Source organism: Procambarus clarkii, chromosome 33, assembly GCF_040958095.1.
Source record: "Procambarus clarkii isolate CNS0578487 chromosome 33, FALCON_Pclarkii_2.0, whole genome shotgun sequence".
NCBI classification, from domain to species: Eukaryota; Metazoa; Arthropoda; class Malacostraca; order Decapoda; family Cambaridae; genus Procambarus; species Procambarus clarkii.
In genome coordinates, this window is record NC_091182.1 from 27389566 (window position 1) to 27410618 (window position 21053).

Sequence of the window (21053 nt, forward strand, 5' to 3'; positions counted from 1 at the left end):
GCATATATAGGTTAGGTATTTAGGTTCTGTTGGCGATTATTTGCATTTGTAGTACGTGAGTGAAGCATTTACAGCGTTGTGGTTCGAACCAAATTCGTCAGTGAAGCACTTGTTCCGGAAGTGCTCGGACGAAATCAGTAGAGTTGTGTGTTAACCGTTTTTCATTCATAAACAGGGGGTTTGGTGGTTGCATGGAATGACTTTTGGGTCTTTGGAGGACGGGCTGTTTACACCGTTGTGGTTCGAACAAAAGTCACCAGCGTAAAGTAAACATGGTAAAAGTAAAGTAAAATGGTACTTGGTAAAGTACCATTAGCTACAATCCAGGGGAAGGTGATTTGGGGGGGATCTTTCGGGGAAATTCGTTTCAAGAATAAGTTGCATACTCGTCTGGATGGATTAGTACTTTCAAATCGCCCATGTTGCACCCCTAACCCCAACCTTGACGACTTCCTGGAACTGCTATCAGGCCCAAGTGTGGTATGAGGGCGAGACTGGCGCGTCACTATCTATTTAGGAAGAAGAGAGAGGTTTGAATTGCTGGGAACACAAGTGTTTATTTGCTTAAAAATGTGTACACGAAATGATTAAATCGGAACATATCCTTTTACCAACTCTGCCATATTTTTACCAATTAGCTTTTATTTAAAAATAAGTTTACCATGACAACTATCGTTTAATATAAGTGTGAAATAATCCCCTGGGGTCTTAAATTCACTTCGCGGAGTGCACAAGAGCGCCTTTGTTAGCGCGCAGAGATATTACCGCCCTACCCTTAATTAAATTAGGAGTTTAGTTAATTTAATCTTTTAACTAGTTGTGGGGGCTGATGGCAATAATAACCCCGTTGAGGCCAACATCCTGGCAGACCTTGTCTAAAGGTCCAGCCACCCACACGTGCTTACTCTTGGCCAGACAAAATACTTGCAAAATTAATTTTCACATCAGTGAAAATTACCGTGCAAGATATTTTAACCTGATATATTTTTGTAGACTTGAGATTACTAAAGATTTCATTTTTTTTAACCATGCAATATTGAAATAACATGGTTTACGTTTTTTAATTGAGGCTTTGTGCGCTTTCTGGTCTTTCAGGTTTGTGGGAAGCTAAGGCGCCGGTGTGGTCAGGCGAGGCGAGGCTACACAGTCTGGGGCTCATCCACTCTCCCTGTCCTCGGTGTTGCACCTGCGTCAATATGGAGAAAATAAGAAAAACCATTATACAGTATATAAAGTAGACACTTCCTACTATTAAAGGTGTAGATGTGTGTGTATATATATACATAATTATAAACTGAGACAATCCCAATTGAGAAACTCTTAAGAAAAATCCGAACGAAGAACATTACAGGAAGATCCGTTTAAGAAACCTAAACGGAAACAGGGAAGTGAGACCGCGCATAGACACACGGCATAAAAAAATTGAGGAATTGGAGTTACTCACCTAAAGGTACCTCCCTCTTCCTGCCTTCTTGCCCACCACGACTACCACCACCCCCACCACCATGACGCGCACCACATTCAACATCACCACAATGTACTCGTCTGCGCAGTGTGTCCTCTCTGTAGTGGGATCCGTTGGGGTCATCCTGCTGTTTGCTGGCATACCGCAGTTGATCTACTCCCCAGTGGTGAAGCGTGGCCAACCTCATGACCTTTCTGCTGGGGGCGATACTAATCACTACCATGGTCGCCGGCAACTCCTTCCTCAACTACAAGTACCGGAGATTCGAAGCGGGAGGCTCGAGAACGCAGGGTAAGTGCAGCACTATTATGAACACACCAGATTAAGTCATTTCAGTAGTGTGCATATTGTGCAGGAGTTGTTACATATTTAAACATTTGTTGTTTAATAAACTAGGCAAGCCTAGGCGTCAAGTAAATTACTAAAAGTACTGTACAGTTTGAAGGAATATAAAAGACTGATTCAGACGATGTCATAACGTGGCTGAAGATATGAATAAACCGCATAGTAATTTTTTTCCCCATTTCATGTATTATGCTCCCCATACCCGTCCCATGGGCGGTGGTGGAAAGGGTTAGGCGCACATAATGGGTTCAGGAACAGAACCTTATAGTTCGTTTAGCTAAGCAAATATAAAGTGAAGAAACTGTTTCGGTCCGTCCTGGACCATTATAAAGTGGTCCAGGACGGACCGAAACGTCGTCGTCTCTTCACTTTCTGATGTGTGGTTTGGTCAAGACGGTTAATTTTGGTTGCAGGTACATAATTTGACATTAGCAATTTGTGACAGTGCCCGGCACTTGTTCGCCGGGCACTGGCGAACAAGTGCCTGGCGGACAGCGTTAACAAGCCAGTAAAGCGGACTTGCCACAGGTGAAGGCTGGACGCTCTTCTCATGCCCGCGGTGACGAGGCTTCTTGCCAGGCCAATCGCCTTGCCGTCAAGGATGTCTTAACCTCTGCATTCTCTAGTTTTTCTGTGGCACTTCCTGTCGTTTCCCCCCCCCCTTTCCCACCTCCCTGTCTAGGTTATCATGACCAACATATGCCCCCGCTCTTCTCTCCCACCATTCCAGTACCATCACCGGGCCGACAATTCGTGCACATGCGATAGGGGACTGGTATATGACATCACGGTTAATCAGGTACTGGCGCCTCTTCTCATGCGTGCTTCCGGGCCTTGAAACATTGCCATTGGTAGCCTAGCATGTACCTGCAACATTTTTTACTGCACCCGATAATTCTGATGGCTTTGTTGCGCATACAAGCAGCAGTAGGCTGCTGGATCGAGTGATCTCTAGGGGAGAACTAGATTAGGATTGGACAGTGGGAGTAGAGTAACCGTTTTAAAGGCACTTCTCAGGAAGTAAAGACGTAATTGAGAATTCATGTCTGGGCTGGGAAAGCAGGGTTATACTGAACACTTCTTGTGTCATGCTGGTGAACAGTCACAAGCTCTTCCCTCGACCTCTTCAAGGAGGTCACCCCTTCTGTACCATTACTTCCTCGCCCCTCTTACACACACGTGACCTCACCTCGGTGCGGTAATGACCTCAATATCACCTTAATATCAATCATTGACGTACTGCAGTAAAAACCCTAGGTGTTTGCAACGATCTCTTTTTGCTTGCGGGGACAGACACACTTGTTTGGCCAGAATGGCATTCTAAGCCTATTGATCATGTTTTGTCCTGTAGTGTCAGTTAGATGTGTGATTCTTGTCTACGCGTTAGAGGACAACATTGATCGTAAACAAATGCAGATGTTACACTAGTACAGTTGGATTCGAACACCCGCCCCCCGTACTCCTGATAAAAACATTCAGGTACCATATACAACAGCCATCTCATAAGTTATGTCACACTAGTGACTGGACAGTATGGTACATAACAATTATGTTATGCGTACCCCTGTACCCTCTATGTACAGGTACACCAGGCACTTTTATTGCTGAAGCTTCTACAACAGTGAAAAGTGTGTGGGGGGGGGGAACATAAGCACAATTAAAGATCATCGTGAATACCAGAGGGTCACAACTCTTCAAACTTGTAACAGCAATCATAATTGGTAGTGTTGAAGCGAAGGTTGAAGTCTTTAAAGAGGGAAGTGGACAGTTCCTGCTGGAGCTACCATGTTGTTGGTCGAGGGACGACGACGCTCCAGGGATCGAATGCGTCCCTGATGCCGGGAAATAACAGAGGAATGAGATCCCTTGAGTCAGGCTACGGACTCTCTAGTCTCTTCAGGCTACGAACATGAGACAAAAAATGTAGTCCAGGTAACACCGTCGGGTTCGTTCTTGGCGCAAAATCGGGAATTCTGGGTTCAAATGCCGGGCGGGCTGAGAATTGGTTGGGCGCATTTCCTATCGCCTAGTGCTGCTGTTCACCTAGCAGTTAATAGATACCCAGGAGCTAGGCGGCTTGTTGTTGCATCTTGTGGAGGGGCCAATTGAGGGAAGGGATGGAAGAGGGGCATTGAGAAAAGAGTGGATGGAAGTGAGGCACGGCAAATTGTAGAAAGAGGGGGCAGGGAGGGGGAGAGAGAGGAGAGGGTGCAGAAGAGGAGGGACGCTAGAGAGGAGTGACAGAAACGCGAGGGAGTTGGTTTAAAAAGGTGACGTGGGAAAAGGATAGGACGTGAAAGGGGGAATAGGGAATGGGAGTGTCGGAAGGAAGAATGGGAGGGAATGAAGAGACGGAGGCAATTTAGAGAGGGGAGAGGGATTAAGCCGGAGGTGGAGCTACCAAGTTGTGATGGTCGTGTGGGCCTGCGGGGCGCTAACACAAATAGCCTCACTAACCAGGCTATAACCAGGGGAACTTGGCGTCAGGCCGCACTATAGCAGAGTGAAAAGTATATGACCAGGCCACAGTGTAACCACACACAGATTTCCTATGGTGTACACTAGTCTCAAGTCATATTTAGTAGCATGTGATGGTACTCTCCACCCTGCGGGTGTTATTGCCAAGAATGACAGTGTCGAGGTCGCACTGGCATTGTACGTCATCTGTGTACTTCCAACCCGTCCTCCTAATAGAACGTCGCATTTTGACGTATACTCTACCTAAGGGCAAAAATCGTCGTACTACAAAATGGCTCGCGAAATTGACTTACTGTCCCGTTTTCTGTTTTGCGTCATCTGGTAGATTAGGATATGGGATTATAGTACACCAGTTTCTTGACGTAGGAGGGTAAAAATAATGGGTTGAAAACTAGCCACCTTGGTGTCATAACACTCAACATCGTGAGCGCAGCTAGAAGCAATTCATGACAAACTTAGAAAGTTCATTTACTTGCTGAGGACTCTGACAGCCTTGGATGTTTTCCTGGTCGCCTGGTCACGGGGGTTTCTGTGACGAGGCGAGCAGAATCACATCAGTCAAAAGCACATGAATTTGTTGATGTTAAGAAGGACGTAGATTTAAGCGATAAGTTTAAGCGTAATGTATTAAATTTTGCAGTTATGTTCGTGAATGATGCACCTTGCAAACCTAATTATATCATTCCTCGTAACTTGCAACTGATTTCTCATTGTCGGGCCTGTAAGTTTTATCGATGTCTTTTTAGGGTCAACTACTATATCTTTGCGACCCATAAGTTGCTCATCTCCCAGATACATATTTGCTTCTAGGTAAATTGAGGCAACATATGAAAAACTTTTCAAAACGTTTCTACCCAACCGCGAAAATCGAACTTTGAGATGGTGAACCGACTGCTCTCTTATTTCGCAATATTTTAGCCTAGTCCCTTATTTTAATCAACACTGTTTATACACGTAAACTTATCACTTTTCACTTATCAGTGTAAACATAGTTTCGGTGCTTGGTATTCTTCCCCAATCACGGTAAACAAGTTTTCTTAATGCCCTGGAGGTAGGAAAACGGCGGGTCAGCTCTCAACATTTTTGGTATACTTTGAGGCGGAATAAACATCGAATCGACAGTGAAGGAGAAATTGTAGCCTGCGACCAAGAGCAGTGAGAGCAAACACGGTGTGAAGCAAGGCATGCAATGTGAGAGGATATCCTTCACCTTGAACTAGTGCGTGTTCCTGGAGAGTGCAGTTATAGCCTAGTGTACTAGTAACTAAACCACGTCCTGAACTATCCCGGGCTGTAGCGCTACTAGTCACTACATTTACTAAATATTCTACACACTCCTAGTTCTAGGTCTCGCCCTCAATGTGGGAACGCTATAGCTTCAAGAACGTGCCTTTTGAGACAATCACGATGAAAACACTTATGTTTGTACATTAAAACATTATAATCAAATACGTTGTAAAACGTAATAAGTTGAAGCAGACCTCAGTCCCCCGTATATAAATGAACGATAACAATAGTGTTTGTTGTAAAGCCAATTCATCGGAGGAGGGACCCTTGCTGACCCACTTTGAGAGCCACAAGTATTCACTGGTGCGCGTAGGTGACTCACTTAGACGACTGGTGCGCGCACCTCACGATAACGGTGGTAGGAAAGCTTTCTCTGTGATTGGTGATCTGAAAAAGTTCTCTTGTGATTTTTAAGACGAAGTTTTGTACTCGAGATGAAGCATTTTTTGTTCAGGGTTGCTCTTAAGTTTATTGCTGTCATTTTTCGCAGTCTTATCTCGGGCCCCGAGCAAGTTCCACCAACAGTGACGTAAAATTAAGCACTTTGTTTCCTAGGTTTCTTTCCCCTTGATGTTTTTGTAACGGTCATCTTGTTGTTGTTTCAAGAGTCGACTACTCTTGACAAAAACACGGTCTCTAGTAGCCTCGTCTCTTTGTAGTGCTCGCCTGTAAAAGACCGAATTCGTCTGTTCCCTCCTTTCCATCTTTCACTCTGACCCCCCCCCCCTCACTACCCCTTATTCACTCTCCCCTCTCTCACTACCCCTTATTCACTCTCCCCTCTCTCACTACCCCTTATTCACTCTCCCCTCTCTCACTACCCCTTATTCACTCTCCCCTCTCACTACCCTTCTTCACCTCCTACCTTTGTTACCCTTCCTTTCCTTGCCCTTATTCATCTCCCCCCTACCCCACCCTTGACGTTTCCCACGGTGATGAGGTCTTAAGCAGCTGGGTGTCCTTTGGTGTCAAGCTACAGCCCCGCTCCTGTGCCAGGCAAGTCCACTACGGGCTCGCCATAGCCCGTGCTACTTGCAACTTTTTGTTCCCAGTAGCTGAATCTATAACTACCTCTGGTGTCTTCGTTGGCTCCCGCCTCGGTCACTAATATAAAGGTGCTCTTAGCCCTCAAGAATGCCACATCTGGGGCGCCGCCTCAAAACATTCATGTTAAATTTAAAGATTAGACACCTGGCCCGGTTTTACCTTGCAAATATTCTTAACTCTTCGATTCTTAAGACTCGCGAATAGATTTCCCCGAAATGCAAAGGGGTTTTTATTTGGATGTTAAGAAGTGAGGATTAGTATTGCGGGTTATTAAGGCCCGTGCCACCTCTTGGGTGGCTTAATCTTCTTCAGTCAGAGGCTTCGTAAGTGGAACACACACACAGCCCGGCTCTCACTGGGCTAGGCCAGAGGGCGTATAAAACCATTTAACACGCTCAAAAAATAGTTGTAGGTATTAAGGAATTCACTAAGGCAGCAGCAAGGTTCCAGTTCCGTAGGCGGTCGTTGTGTGTAGCCGCAAAGCCACTGCACGGAGAGTAGTGTGTGTGTGTGCGCTCGCCTAGTTCTCACCTTTTGAGCTTTAGCTCTTTGGTCCCGCCTCTTAACCGTCAATCAACAGGTGGGTGTGTGTGTGGCAACTCTGGCGGCGTGGTGGTGTCCTCCCACTGACAAGCGCAAGGTTGGAAGGGAAAAAATGCAGGTGGGTCGGCGGAAGGGAGGTGGGTAGGTAGCGTAAGATAAAGAAGGGAGTGAGGGAGAGATGGAGGATGAGAGGTAGAGGGGAGATGGAGGGAGGGCTCTTAAAGCGTTTCTAGACCAGATTGCACAATTTGGAGCAAGAACACAAGGTGGTTGTTAGGTAACATTCACTGTATTGGTCGGTCGGTCTGCCTCCCCCTATATCAATTTTTGTAGGTTTTCTGTGTAGTAGTTTGCTTCTGCATCTATGTTACTGTCTATCGACCTCCACCCACCTATGCCTGGCTGTCTATCGACCATCTGTGCCCTCAATTGACAGTATCAACCTCTCCCTCCTACATCTGACAGTTTATCGAACTCCTCCGCGCTCTATCGAACTGTCTATCAGCCTTTCCCCCCCCCCCCCCCCCACTTGTGAGCGGGGGGGGGGGGAGGTGAGGTGACCCCTGGCAGTGAGTATCATGCCAGCAAGAGCCTAACGATGCCTCTCCTCCATGGTGTAAAGTGTTGTGTGGTGCTGTCAGTGTGATGTTTAATTACCCCTAAATTATCCCATTGTGATATTGTTGTACTTGATCTCTTGGTGTGTTTTGCTTAAGATTGTGTTCTTTCAACGGGTGGAAGCGAGAGCGCTGGTTGGTTGGTGGGTGGAAGCGAGAGCGCTGGTTGGTTGGTGGGTGGCGGGAAGAGCGCCGGTTGGTTGACAACGGGTGACAGCAACAACGCCCGAACAAAGTTTCGCATGGCGCAACAAGGAGCTCAAGGTCGCAAGAGTTGTGGCCGGCGGTTCCATTAATGTTGCGAAATGTTGCTAGTGAGAGTAGTGGTCAGTGATAGTAATATGCGCCTCCGGAACAGTCGATTAGTATAATAGGCAACTAACCAGCCAGATTGCAAGTGATAGCAATAGCGGTTTACTGATTATCGGGCAAAAACAAAATAGTTAATCATGTTATGGAGATTGAAATATCTTAGACAATATTGATCCAGTGAGGTGTTATATAATGTGGCGTTCCCTGCACTTGGCCATGGGACTAGATTTCATCACTGAACAGCGGTGTGTCCAGTGCCAGTGATTCAGCACTTAACCAATACGCTGTCGGTGTGATAAAAAGATTCACTGTTTTTGCTACACGCGCGCACGTCCTAGCCCCTGAACGGACAGCGCTCTGGGGGTCGTAGTTGTAAGAGCTCGGGTTCGATTCCCTGTTAAGACACACACATGGGCAGTTTCTTTCATCTGGTGTGTGCGTGTTCAGATAGCAGTAGATGGATATCTGGGAGTTATCTCTCCCCCTCCCCCAACCGGTGACTTTTAAGTATATGTAGTAGATATGATGAAAATAGGTCGGGAGTCTGTACACTAGAGAAATAAGGGTTTGAAAAGTGGAGCCCAAGAGCTAATAACACGATCTTGCAGGCACAACGAGATTGAAGCTTGAGAAACAAATGAACCAAAAGTGTTAGATTTATTTTATCGTAAAAGTAACAGGAAAAAGAAATTAACTAATGAGCAAAGCAACATTCATAATTTAAGCAGCAGACATGACAGAAAAACCACTTGATTCATTGCATTAGACAACCATAGCTAGAAAGGCGGGGGTACAAGAGCTAAAGCTCGATCCTGCAAGCACAAATACGTTCAGACACTAGATTACATTCTGTTCTGCTCTCAAATATAAAGATGACTGCTTCGTTTTATTCTCTTACATAGCTCGCACCAAGATGAGCTTTGCAAGAATAGCTATGACGGGACCCCCTCGAGTGTCGCCTGAGGCTCCAAGCAGTCTCGGGGAGGGAAGGAGGCGGTGACCTCACAAGGAAGTGACATAAAAAGCCCCTCTGGCATTTCCTGATCCACTACACTGTTTACCTCCAATCTTACGGGCTATTCATGCTCGGGTGGCTTAATCTTTATCAATCGACCTCCAATCAATTCACACTTTTCCGTGTTTAGTTGGAGGGGAAGTTGAAGGTTTTCTTACCGGTGTACTTTTTGTGGGAACTCCACGATGGCGCTGCGTACCCTAGGACTGGTCTAATGTTGGTGGTGTACCGTACCGGGGGAGGATATAATGGGTATTTGTACTTAGACACACACGGGAGACATCTCCAGTCACGCAGGGTGCAAGTTGCGCCTCCACAGATCTCCAGTATCAGCTCTTGATACTGGTAATGGCTCCAAAGGGCCACCACTTACGGGCTATTCATGCCCGTGCCACCTTTTGGGTGGCTTAATCTTCATCAATCTAATCTATCTTGACACACATTTGATGCTATAATTGATTGATTGATGAAGATTAAGCCACCCAAGAGGTGGCACGGGCATGAATAGCCCGTAATTGATGCTACAAGTGCTTGAATATACATATACTATACCACACACACACCTGCCTCAAGTCACTTTCCTCACCTTGTCTTCCTTACTCGCAACCTAACACCGTTATTGAGGTCGCCAACCTGTCCTGGTTCGACTCCTCGCGTTCTCGGGTTACAAGTGGGATAGTTGCCAGCGTGTCTAGACGCAAAGTTCGTTTTCTTTTTCATATTTACGAAACGTGTGTAAGTCAATATGATCTCCCAAGTTCATTATTATTCGTCATATTGTGCGTACGTAGAGCTTTAATACGCTTTATCAAGGATGTAATTTAATAAAAAAGATATGAAGCACAATGGAAATGTTTTTAGATATGTCGTAGGAGTGTAGCTGGTTCAATGACCACTTGTCATTTGATAAGTGATAAGTGATACAGTATATATAGATCTACTGTATCTTCCACCATTACTTGTCAGTGTTAAGGCAAAACTTTTAGGCCTGTGCCATGCTTAGCGTTAGGCTAAAAGATTATTATTGCAACATTTCGACGTTCTATTGAATCGGTAAATTTTTGAAATTTGTGGCTAGCCATTTTGTAATTTTTATATATTTTTTCTTGGTTCTATTGTGAACCTGGGCCGATAATGACGATGAAAATGTCATGTCATGTATGATTGTCATGTCATAGTTCATTTCTACTGATTCTTGCAGATTGAATTATACGCTGTACTAGCCTATGCGCTGTACATAATTATGTGTACATTGCATTAATGTTGAAAATTACATAATTTTGAAGGTCCAAAAATGTATATAGGTCTAATCTTGTCGTGGCCTTGAGGTTCCTCTTCTATAGTATTAGAGGCGCACATATATTATAGCCTAATATTAAATGGCATAGAATTTACCATTTAAATTAATGTATTTAGTTTGTGGTATTACAGTTTCTTCAAAACGAATTGGCAGCTCTGTACATCCCGTTGCTCATTAAATTTTAGCTTTAGTCGTTTATATATGGAAAGAGCGAAGAACCCCCACAAAATCCCCTCCCTCACAGGCTTAGACACGCAAACACTCATTCTAAAGTTTCGACTTCTTTGGACCAAGTAGATTGTCTCTAGCCAATGGCATCCAATTACACAACTAGAGACAACAACTTTTAAATGTATGAACACGTTGTACTGAACGGGGTGAGAATAGCTTGAGTTACCTCATCCCTTTGTGTGTGTTTTACCTCAATAAACTTATTTCAATGCCAGAATAACACCGGACTTCCTTCTCTTGCCCATTTAATCTCCCAGGGCCTCTCTTGGTTACTACTTCCCTCTGCTGGAAGTAGAGGTGGCGATCTCTGCTCTAGTACTCTACATCCTTCACGCGACTATCCACATTTCCTCCATTTTCCCTTGTGATCTTTTCTCTCTTCCTCGGTCCCTCTTCCTCTTTCAACTTTCTCAATTTCTTTCTGCGCGATGACTGATAAGTAATTTAATGCCTTTCAAACACCATTGTTTCCCAGACATGTCTAGACACTATCAGACTTGCTCCTTGGGTTAGCCTTAGGCTGGAAGTGATGATAGGCACAAATTCTTTGTACTCGCTTCTGTTCACAAGTAGTAATTGGGCACCTGGTTGTTAACTGAGTGGCGGTTCGTGTTGCTGGGAAAATGAGCACAGTAAGACTTATGATCTGTGGGAAGCTTGTCAACAGGCGTTGGAATTCAGGGCGTCCTGTACCCTCCCGTGTAAACACCTACAGAAATCTTGTTACTGTTTTGTATCTTAGCTCGATGGTGAAAAATGGAGAGATGGTTCTTTTGGTGGATTAAACCGGGGTGGAGAGTTTTGTGTACTGGGAACTAAAGGGAGATGGATTTCGTGGAGGTGATGACGGGAGATCAGGTGGCCAAGGCTCCTCAGCTGTGAAGGTCGTTGGGAGAAAGCAGTGACTGATCCTCCCTAGCCGACGTGCGCGTGCGTGTGTTCACCTAGTTGGGCTTGCGGGGGTTGAGTTCTGCTCTTTCGGCCCGCCTCTCAACTGTCAATCAACTGTTGTACAGGTTCCTGAGCCTACTGGGCTCTATCATATCTACATTTGAAACTGTGTATGGAGTCAGCCTCCACCACATCACTGCCTAAGGCATTCCACCTGTCAAGTGCTATGACATTGAAAAAGTCTTTCTAACGTCGTTGTGGCTCATTTGGGTATTCGGTTTCCACCATTGTTAAAGTTTATCAACCCTGTCAATTCCTGAGAATATTGTAGGTAGTGGCTATGTCTCCTCGAGTTTTCCTGTCTTCCAGCGACGTGAGGTGTATTTCACGCAGCCTTTCCTCGTAATTCATGCCTCTTGGTTCTGGGACTAACCTAGTGGCATACCTCTGAACTTTTCCAGCTTCTTGTGCTTGACAAGGTACGGGCTCCATGCTGGGGCCGCATACTCCAGGATTGGTCTTACATATGTGGTATACAAGGTTCTGAATGATTACTTGCACAGGTTCCAGAAGGTAGTCCTGACCTATGGGGGGTGGGCGGAGGCCAACGCTTCCCGCACGACCATGCGTCAAACATTTAATCTCGAGTCACCTGTAAGCCAGGAGTAAATTACACGTTACATCACAACCGTATCGAATGTAACAAGTGACAGATGTAACACGTCACTATGCAAGTTGCACAATTACTCTCACGCGCGTCTGAATGACTCTAGGAGCCGCTTAGGCTGTCATGACTAACTTTGGTTGTTTACGGTAAAAAGGAGTGAATTGGCTAGATTATAAATTAACGATAAATGGTACAAAGAGCTGACTAGGCTAGGTTATAAGGTCATTAATTCGTTACAAGCAATAAAGTTTGATCAAAGCTGGTCACTGAGGTAAACCCATAAAAGTTGTTTGACTCGTTTTTGGGGACCTGGATGCCCTTGGAAGCTTTTTATCTTTAGAGTTGTAGCTGTTTCATAGTGTTATGGAGAAAATAGCCAATGAAAATAACTCACTGTGTCTCACTGTGTCTCACTGTGTCTCACTGTGTCTCACTGTGTCTCACTGTGTCTCACTGTGTCTCACTGTGTCTCACTGTGTCTCACTGTGTCTCACTGTGTCTCACTGTGTCTCACTGTGTCTCACTGTGTCTCACTGTGTCTCACTGTGTCTCACTGTGTCTCACTGTGTCTCACTGTGTCTCTCAAGGTTCTTAAAATTAAGAAGGGTTGTGATTCAGCTTCTGACTATCGTGACTACCACCTATTTGTCTTAATTCCGGGGTCAACTACCCTGAACAAGACGAATCACACTGATACCACTAACCACACAAACCAGCTAGGCGTCATGCCGGAATGTAATCATGGTTCTTAGAACACAGACTAAGGCAGTGCCTTGTTTGTGATGTGTGTCTATGTATGTATTAACACGATGTACTGAACGGGGTGAGAATAGCTTGAGCTACCTCATCCCTTTGTGTGTATTTTATCTCAATAAACTTGTTTCAATTTAAATTTCAAAGGCAGGGCCATTTATCAGACTCTGTGTTTCTTGTATGTCGTCAGTCTGTGCATGTGTGTGTGTATATCTGTATCTCTGTCGTTTCCTCGAAAGAGGAAACGACAGAGATACAGAGATAGCCTGGGCGGGGGTCAAATTCTGCCTGGGGGGGGGGGGGGGAGTTGTACCTCCTATACAAGCCTAACGAATGAATGCACAATGGCTGCCTGCCTCCCGACACAATGAATTATTAGTAATTGTTATTTCTCTGGCAAGTGGAATTCTATAATATGACAGATTGCTGGAACAGGGAGGGAAGTATTTAATATACATGTACGTTCGTGTGTGTGTGCGCGCGCGTGCAGGTTATTATTATTATTATTATTAACATCTTTATTGACAAAATTAATTACAATTTTGCCTAATCTGAGGATTTTGATAGTCTTATTAAATTGAGGTTAATGCTAGTATTCACTGTCACGCAGGACAGAGGGTCATACATAAGACAATAGGTCTAAACTGTAGGCTGAAGCACATATATATCATGGTTACAATCAATGTTTTAATGTGGATATGTGAAAACAACTTTCTATTGTGCACTGCCACACAAGGGCAGGGATGGGTTCATAAGTGATACAGCTTAGAATATAAATAGAAATTGTTCTTCATTCTTTAAAATGGACAAGCAAATTTTGGGTAAATTGTTAGGATGTCGTCCAGAACACCTGAGTCAATAAAATAGTTACACAGTTGGTGGTACAATAGGCCAGGAGGTCTAAAGTCCTTTGCAGGTGTCGCCTATTGACATGGCTCGAGTGCATGGGGGAGTTGTGTAAAACCCTGGTTTGTGTCTCAGAGAGGCTGCAGGATTCAAGCAAGTCCAGAAAAACTTCTGGTTTCAACTCTTTTTGACCATGTCGTAGCTCAGTCGATTAAGGCAGAGTCTGGGAAGATCTCGGACGTAGGTTCGAATCCTCGTCACGGCCCTTGTGGATTTGTTCAGGTGTCAACTCTGTGCTTGCAGGATCAAACTATAGTTGCTAAGCCGCCTATGTATTCCCCCTTCCTATGCCTATGCCTTCCCTTCCCCGCCTATGTATTCCCTCTTCTTCCAGATTTAGCAAACTGTTCCTCTCTACTTTCCTGCCGTAGCACTGCCCCGCTGGTCCCTCACTCCTGTTGCAGTCTCCTCCAGCAGGGGAGCCAGAGTGAGGTCACTCTGGCCCCTCCCTCCCTCCCTGTAGCAATGTGTCCCCAGTGTAGGTTGAGTGGCTTCACAAACGAGCTCTCCGCTTTCCGACGACGATAGCTTTCCAGATGTTGATTTCGGTGACAGCGTGACGCGGAGGCGGTGGGGCGTGGGGGGGCTCACGCGAAGGCTGCATAAAAGCATACATTTAGTCCACTTAGGCGGAGAGGTGAGCAGGGGGGGAGGGAGAGCCTGGGGGGAGAAGAGGTTGTGGTGAGTGTGTGCTTGGGAAGGTGAGAGGGGGTCGGTAGAGTGTCAAGGGTGAGGAACACTTGGCACACTCATGGCTGTGTGAACGTTTATCCCTTTGTCGCCTTCAGCTGTAAATCCTGGTTCTCTTTACGTCACTTATATCTATATCACTTAATTCCACTATATATAACTTAACTCCTCGGTATTCTTTGAATACCGGGGAGACACTCACTCACTCTACAGGGGCCTGGTGGATAGCGCGCAGGACTCGTTATTCTGTGGCGCGGGTTCGATTCCCGCACCAGGCAGAAACAAATGGGCAAAGTTTTTCATCCTGAATGCCCGTTACCTAGCAGTAAATAGGTACTTGGGAGTTAGTCAGCTGTCACGGGCTGCTTCCTTTGTGTGTGGGTGGGTGTGTGTCGTGGAGAAAAAAAGTTACACAGTTGATTGACAGTTGAGGCGGGCCGAAAGAGCAAAGCTCAACCCCCGCAAACCCCCTACGTGAATACAACTAGGTGAATACGCACATACACATACAGGGACTGATTCAAAGCACTCAAACCGTTCTCCTTGGAATGAAGGCAAGAAATGTATCTCATAATATACATATGGAAGATCAGGTCCCAAACCTGAATAATAAAAACTACATTTTGTAGTGAGAGAGATGGCAGGAAGTGCAAAATAATCCAATGAAAAGTCGGTGTCATGAGCAAATAATAGTGTAAACATCAGAACTCCACAACTCTTAAATTTTCAGATTCTGAGAAATGATGCTGGAAAATTAGCCAGGCTATGATGGCTATGTGGGGTCAGGCGTTCGAAGACGAACCGCCTCAGACGTGGCTGTCACCAGGGCAAGCTGTCCACAGCCCAGGCTACGAGGGTGAAAGAACTCTTGAAATCGTCACGCGCATAAAAAAAATGCTGTGCTCTTATGTCTGCAATAGATCTGTGCTTAGTGATAATTGTGTGTTGGATCTCCTTACTCAACTGTTGCTGCTGACGTAGATTGCGGCGAGACTTCTATTTTGTAACTTAAAAAGAGTGCATGCTGGTGAAAGAGGGGGAAGAGAAGTGGTCTCGAGCGGAACAGGCGTGGAAACACAACATGGGCGGGCTAGCGGGAGTTCTCGTTCGGTCTCATTCTCTCTTTGACGTTCTCTCTCGTTCTCTCTGTCTGACTGTCTGTGACGGACGGAAGTTCAAACAAGAGGCTGCAAGATTGGCCTACAGTCAGACGCAGACTTGCATACATTATTAGCCTATTTACTGTGTATTTGAACACTACATGTATGTGTGTAAGGGACAAAACCGCCACGCTAGCTAATGAGTAGCCTACAATTACAGCCGCGAGCACAAAGTGCAAGAGGCTGCTGAAGAAATCTGATACACAACCATTTTCAGTAAACAATGCGTGTGGTCACATCTCAAGGATGAACCTTGCGAACCATCAGACTATTAGTGGCTGGTGAAGCAAGCACGTGTGAAGGCCGAAGCTCTTGCTTTGTGTTGTCAGTCGACGTGGTTCATTTTGGGTCAAACTTTGAATTTGAATGAGTGAGTCTTGTAAGAAGAGATACCGTTTTCTATAGTTAGAAAACAATGTTTTCAATTTGTTGAAACTGTGAGGCTCTTTACTGATAAAATTGAAACCTGCATTTGATTTTAAATACGATGGAATTATTGATTTAATCGAAAATGCACCAATTGCTTAATTGATGGTTGATCTAACATCTACATACATATTGTGACAATTTTTGCTCCTGCATAATAAATGATTTTGACTGCTTATTCCTCCAAAGAATAGGAAATGCCCATTATCCCCGCCTTAACTTTTCTTTCACCTTTGCCCAAGATAGCTTGACGGTACTTGAAGGCTGCCAACTCCGTATCTAGAGCTGTGACACATTGTTTCATAAGTCGACAGCCGTCAGGTATCTCTTAAGATATCGCAGCTGTCTTAGATATCGATGTCAGCAGCTGTCAAAAGCGAAAGCAAAGTTCATGGGCATAATAGCCAGTTTTCCTACTCTGGAGACACGAGCAATCGGAAAATAACATTACCCGGGGAAAATTGTTAGTGTAATTAATTAACAGAGGGAAGGAAAAATTTCTCGGCTGAGTGACACACCATTTGTGTTATCAAGTGTGATATATGACGCCATTAGATAGGTTATCGTGTACGTGAAGTCGGCTGTGATAACGCGTTGGCAAATGGAATAGTTTAGCCATTAAGAAATCCAATTTTTAATGTCAAATTAAAATGTAAGTTTAAAATATTTAAATGCAGAAGTTGCAGCTGGGAGAGGATTTATCAATCATTTACATGTGCACTTAGGAGACCCAACAACTTGGCCTGGTCGGAAGAGCGACAGCCTCAGTTTTTGCAGGGTCGGTGTTCGATCCCCCTATAGTCAGTGGTGGTTGAGTGTTCTTATATCAGAGCTTGTCCTCATATTCCTCTCCAAGTGGGGATACGAGCAGCCTGGCTTTAGCGCTTTCTCCTGATGAGTGAAACTTGTGCACTTAACTCTATCATGGCTTAATTTGTAATTAATTAAAACAAATTTACCAGTTCGGAACCACAGCGAGGTCGTTCTCGCCTAATGTTGATATTGTGTCAGCCTCGTACAGCTCTTTCGGCCTCATAAACTGTTTAATAAATTGAAAGAAAGCCGGATGATTAAGAAGTTATAAATGCTATCAATTATAGATGCTTGGTAAGCTGACGTTACCACAGACAGGAGGGGGGGGGGGGGGGTAGAAATAGCCTAAGCTACTCTATCCCTTTGAGATGTGTTTTTTTCTTGTCTCAATAAACATACTTGAATTTGTGTAGGTTTGGCTATGAGTACCTGCGGGAGTATACTCGACTTGCAGAAATGGGAATAGTGCTATACAGTATAGCCTTCCCGGCTTGGTGCCTTCTTTTGATAATTGCTGAAAGGGGTCTGACTAAATGTAGACAGTTATTCACATACATTACGTCACTGTAATGGTGGTGGGGGAGGACTCTAAAAATTTATGAATAATACTATGACAAATGTTCAGGAAGCGTGCATTCCATTCAAAATGATGTACTACCAGAAATGTTAGCCAAGTATTCAGTTAGCACATCATGGCTGTGATTGCGAACATCACGTTGCTACCCATTGGGCAGGTGTAGGTAGTATGGTATGTAAATAAAGTTATATGTAACTAACTTACCACACGTGTAAATGGCTTACCTTAGAGATCGTTGGGGTTCAGTTTTTGGACCCATTATGTGACCCTTAAAACAGTTCTGGCACCCATCCACTAGGTGGGAATGGGGGTCCATGATGAACTAAACTAAAATTCTCAATGTATTAGGGCCTCTTTGAATCGGTTACGTTAGTTTGATAGACTGTTGGCGTATGTTTACAAGGCTGCAAGTTAGATAAATTAACTTTGGGGTTCAGCTCTTGAGCCCTTTATGTACCTCCTTTACCACTACCGCTCACGGGACCCTCTGTCCTGCGTGACAGTGAATACCAGCATTATCCTCACTTTAATAAGAATATCAAAATCCTCAGATTAGGCAAAATTGTAATTAATTTTGTTAATAAAGATGTTAATAATAATACTAAACTAAATCAGTCAGTGCGCATACAAGGCTATCATGCGCATTTAATAATTAGTCTATAAACGGTAATTCAAGGGAACTTAATAGTAAAGTAGAATTGTAATTGGTTCAGAATTAATGGAAAATTGTCACTATCCAGGATGAGTCACTAGTGCCAGGTATCTCGGGGTTCGCATCTTAACTGTTACTTAAGATACTATCTTGAGGTTATCTTGATTTCGGGGCTTAGTGTCCCCGCGGCCCGGTTCTCGACCAGGCCTCCACCCCCAGGAAGCAGCCCGTGACTAACTCCCAGGTACCTATTTACTGCTAGGTAACTGGAGCATCAGGGTGAAGGAAACTCTGCCCATTGTTTCTCGCCGGCGCCCGGGATCGAACCTGGGACCACAGGATCACGCGTCCAGCGTTCTGTCAGCTCAGCCACCGGCTCCCCTATATGATAATCTCACTATCTGTTTTATCTATCTATCTATCTAACAAGTACCTGGTGCAGGTGATGAGTCACAATAACGTGGCTAAAGTAAGTTGACCAGACCACACACTAGAAGGTGAAGGGACGACGACGTTTCGGTCCGTCCTGGACCATTCTCAAGTCGATCCCTGGTGCCTCCATTACAAATCCCATCTAGCCCTACTAACACGTGTTTTTTTCCGCAGAGAGCCAACCGTGACTCCGCCACTGAAGGAGTGACCACCGGGGACCCCGAGGACAAACCGCCAAGTTATGACGCTATTCTCACTTCTGATGGTCTCCCACCTGACTACTATTCCATTCTCTCTGAGAAACCCCCAAAGTAAGTCTTGTCTTCGGCTGTTCTTTGATCTAGTGGTTGTTATCTCGATTCCAGAGTTCTTTCACTGTTGGACAGACTTGGTGCTGGGCTAAACACACGCGCACCTACCCTCCCTCTTGTTTAATATAAGAGTAGCAGAAAATCCATGCCCATAACTTAGTGCTAACCAAAAATTCTCCAGTACTCCAGTTAAGCAAAATCCAAACACAAATTTCAGACTGGGGAAAAAAGCCAAGGTATCATTTGCAGTCTGACTAAAGATAATTCATGTAATTCAAGTACATTAGTTAATGAAAATCATATTATACATGCAAAAGATATCCAGACTTTGTTCAGATATGCATTGTAGTATATTTAGTGCTCCTAATGTAATTAATGTTTCCTAATGCCTGTTTCTCTAAATTTATGATTAGGCTGTAAAACTTTTCTCTTTAGATTTTTAATATTCATTTTGTTTCCAGGTATGAGGACATTGAAGGTGGCGTCTCAAGCACCAGCCCAGGCTCTAGATCATCTTCCATTAGCACAGATACAAACACTGATTCCATTGCCATTATATCAGAAGCTGCGTCGTCTACGGAAGTTACATCGTTTAGCAGTGTGGGGATCGACAGTCTGCCACAGGTGTTTCAGTCAAAGGCAGTTACTAAAGATGAGCCGAATTCATTCGAAAAAGTTGTGGCCAGTATCAATGCTGAAAGAAGTCGAGAAAGAGGAATTGAAAGAAATAATGAATCACAGGTTGAAAGTAGTCATAAATCATATGACGAAAGAAGTAGAGAATCGCGTGAAGGAAGTCAAGAATCGGAAGGAATTATAAATGAAACCATTGATAATATATATCAAGAAACAGGCAGCAGACTGGAAACTGATGCAGAGAGACCCGAAGGCCCAAAAGAGATCAATCACCGTGATGATAATTCACTTAGAAGATTAGAGTCACGAGGCTCTGTAGTAAATCTTGGGGAATCAGAGTCGTGATAACAAAGGAACTGGGTACTGTAATTATTAAATTAATAACTTATAAAATTTGTGCCAAGTTACTGATGGTTTCTGAAGAGCTGCTGACTAATTAGAAGACTCATTATTTCAATAGTATTATTCATTACATAATTTTAAGACCGTAGATGTGTAAATGTGTAATTAAAAGTTTTGGTGAACCTAGGGAAACTAGTCTCGTGTCAATATACATTGACATATGATTAATCCTTAATGCATTTGCATTATAAACTTTGTAATTAATGTATTTTACACATTGTGATACACCCTCTAATAATAATAATAATGTATTTGTCTACTGTACCTGTGATTTATGAATACTGTAGCGTGTTAGTTTTGTCCATTTTATTGTAAATACAGTAGTTACATTTATAGCTTGTTGGCCTTCACTAAGAAGCTAAATGTAGTTTATTTAGTTATATGGCTAATGTGCCAAATATTTAACTGATTTTCTACTGAAATATTAATACAATACTGTCTTGAATGTTAATTTGACATTTAAATTTAGTTTATTAAAACCCACTGTATAAGTTGATAATCATTGGCCTAGTTGGAGATGTATGATAGATTTGATACCTCGAGGCTTAACAAATTTTAACATTTGAAAGTTTTTTAGAATGCAAGATTTGTGGTCTGTATATACTGTACATGCTTTAATGGTTCGCATTGACCTTGTATATATATAGATCTAGATACTCTACTAAAGAGTATCCAGCCAATACAATCGTAAAATGTTTATAATCTCAAATGGCAATTACATGGCTGATGTAAGCTGCACTTTTATTCATACATATCAATTCCAACTGTACCTACAGTTTTACTGCAGGTTGTGATACTCGCACTAAGCTAAGGCTCCCTGATTCCCCCTCCTCGTCTTTGTGATAAGAATTTTATAATGAATATGAATAATTTTGTAACATTTTTATTATCCCAGTGTTTGTGTGTGTTTAAAGTGATCTATAGACAAAAATACTACTGTACTTTGTGTATCACTACTCTCAGTAACTGTACTAAGCCATTTCAGTACTGCATAGGGACACCAACACAGGCCATCACATCTTTAATGTTATATAATATATATATAATATATTATTGTGCACATTGTGTAAGCCCAACAGAATTGTATGAAACTTGTT

At 43.8% G+C, this 21053-nt stretch overlaps 1 non-coding gene across 1 annotated transcript; it reads left to right on the plus strand.

The window, feature by feature from the left end:
• Positions 1-1069: 1069 nt before the first annotated feature.
• Positions 1070-20830, plus strand: LOC123765245 (uncharacterized). Its single transcript, XR_011230243.1, has 3 exons — positions 1070-1756; positions 18782-18918; positions 19380-20830. It is a non-coding gene; the product is annotated as an uncharacterized protein (transcript).
• Positions 20831-21053: the final 223 nt, after the last annotated feature.